The sequence below is a fragment of the Benincasa hispida genome, unplaced genomic scaffold (genome assembly GCF_009727055.1).
Source record: "Benincasa hispida cultivar B227 unplaced genomic scaffold, ASM972705v1 Contig62, whole genome shotgun sequence".
NCBI lineage: Eukaryota > Viridiplantae > Streptophyta > Magnoliopsida > Cucurbitales > Cucurbitaceae > Benincasa > Benincasa hispida.
Genome location: NW_024064976.1, coordinates 291,774 through 293,819, shown reverse-complemented (window position 1 = coordinate 293,819; position 2,046 = coordinate 291,774).

Below are 2,046 nucleotides of genomic sequence, written 5' to 3'. Positions count from 1 at the left end.
CAATTCACCCATCAATAGTTTAGGATCTCTTTGGATTGATTTGAGGAAGAAAATGTTTTTTAAAAAAATTATTTTTAACTAAACAATTTTGATAAAATTTGACACTTGAAAATCTCTTTTTAGACGTGGTTTCTAAACATTCAAATTTCTTCGAAAATGATTTATTTTTAAATTAAATATTTGAAAATGTATTCCAAATATCTTCTTAATTGGGATTTATTTAGTGTTCAATCTTCTCTGTTTTATGTTTTCAAATTCACTAAAAATATTGAATTTGTTAAATTTGTAATAAGAAAATTTTAACAGGTAATAGGTGGCAAAATAGACATGCCTTAAATTTGTTTATTGGGGCTTCAAACTACCAAGTATAGGGTCTTGCTGATTGGTCAACGAGCCAGGTCTAGGCTCCCAACCTATTCAAAATTTGTATTGAGCATATTCACTTATTTATAGTTATTTACGATTATGATCCTAGGGTTTAGAGTAGTGACCTATCTAAACTCTCTAACTTCACTCTAAACTTTCTTTCATGTGTAGGAACTACGTCTATTGGGGAGGCCTACAAAGCTTAGAAGGAACCAAGCCCAAGGATTTGTGAGTGACTACATGTTTTCAAATATGTTCACGAAAGGGACATGTGTTTCAAATGAATTTCATGCTAATGTTCATGGGTTTTCCAAGCAACTAAATTTATACTCATGTTTTCAAATGAGTTTTGTTAATCCTAGCGTATGTTAAGAATATATGGAAAGTAGAGCAACTACCTGTTATTAATTGTGAAGCATGCATGTTGACTAATAGTGATGCTCGTATTTTTCCATAAATGTTATGTTTCTAATGTACTGGGTACTGAAGGTATAGAAGGTATCCGAGGAAGTACCTAAGGTGTTGACGGTACTTAGTATACTCCATGTGAACATAGGTAGTTCCTTATAAGAGGTCGAAGTGTGGGTCTCCTATCCACGATTTTCATTAAAGGATCGAAGTATGGGTCTCACAGCCTTGAATGGATGTTGGGAGCTTGAGCTATGAATGATCGTTATCAACTAAGGTTTGGTAGCATGATTGATTATATCGCTATGATTAATGTGATACTATGCAAGTTGCTTGAGGTTATTTTTCCAACATGTCATTTATTTTACATTAAAGCATATGAAAGGTTTGAGAAGAAATGTATTTCTATGTGTCACTCACTGGCCAACCAGCTCACAGTTTTCAAATGTTTTCCTTTTTTCCAGGTAGCAATCAGTTCCCTCACGGTTGAATCCATTGCAGCTTGCCACCCAAAGTTTGGTGATCTTAGAAGAAGCTTAGGTTAAACTTGTTTTGATGTACACACATTTGGAAAGGAGTCAGGGACTTGTGAAACTCGTTTTCTTTTGAGACACATGTTATTTTTGACATCTTATTTCGTTGGACATATGTTTGTTTTTGGAACTGTAATTAAGACTTGCACTGTTTAATTTCATGGATGTGTTTTGTGCCAAGTCGTTGCATATTCAGGTTTAAGCATGTTCACTTAAGTTAGGCAGTAAATGTTACCACCTAGATCGGTAACTATTGTTGTCATATCCTCTTCTGGTTTTAGAGGGTAAACTGGGAAGGGGTGTGACATGCGCAGCGTTGCAACGCTGCGACACTCGATATATATCGTATTTTCTATCCGAAACATAGGTTATCATGTCGTTTTGCTATTTCAAGGCTCGTTTTCCTTCTCCCCTCAATAGAATACTGTAATTTCTTGCCATTTTTAGCAACATGATAACGCGCTGAAATGCACGTTATCATAATACTAAATCCTTAAACAATGTTGGTTTGCGTTGCTGAAATATGTTAAATTGCGTCCATTAAGCATAAATTCTATTATATTGCGATCGCATGCGTCCAACGCATTAGAGCAGTTGATCTTTATATTTTTGTGCAGAATAATGCGTTAACACAATGCAAAGAATGCGATCATAGGAATACATTGGTCAAGCGTAACTTCACCACAAGACTTTGCGTTGATCGTGCTTAAAAACATTCATCTAAGAAGAATCACCGCAA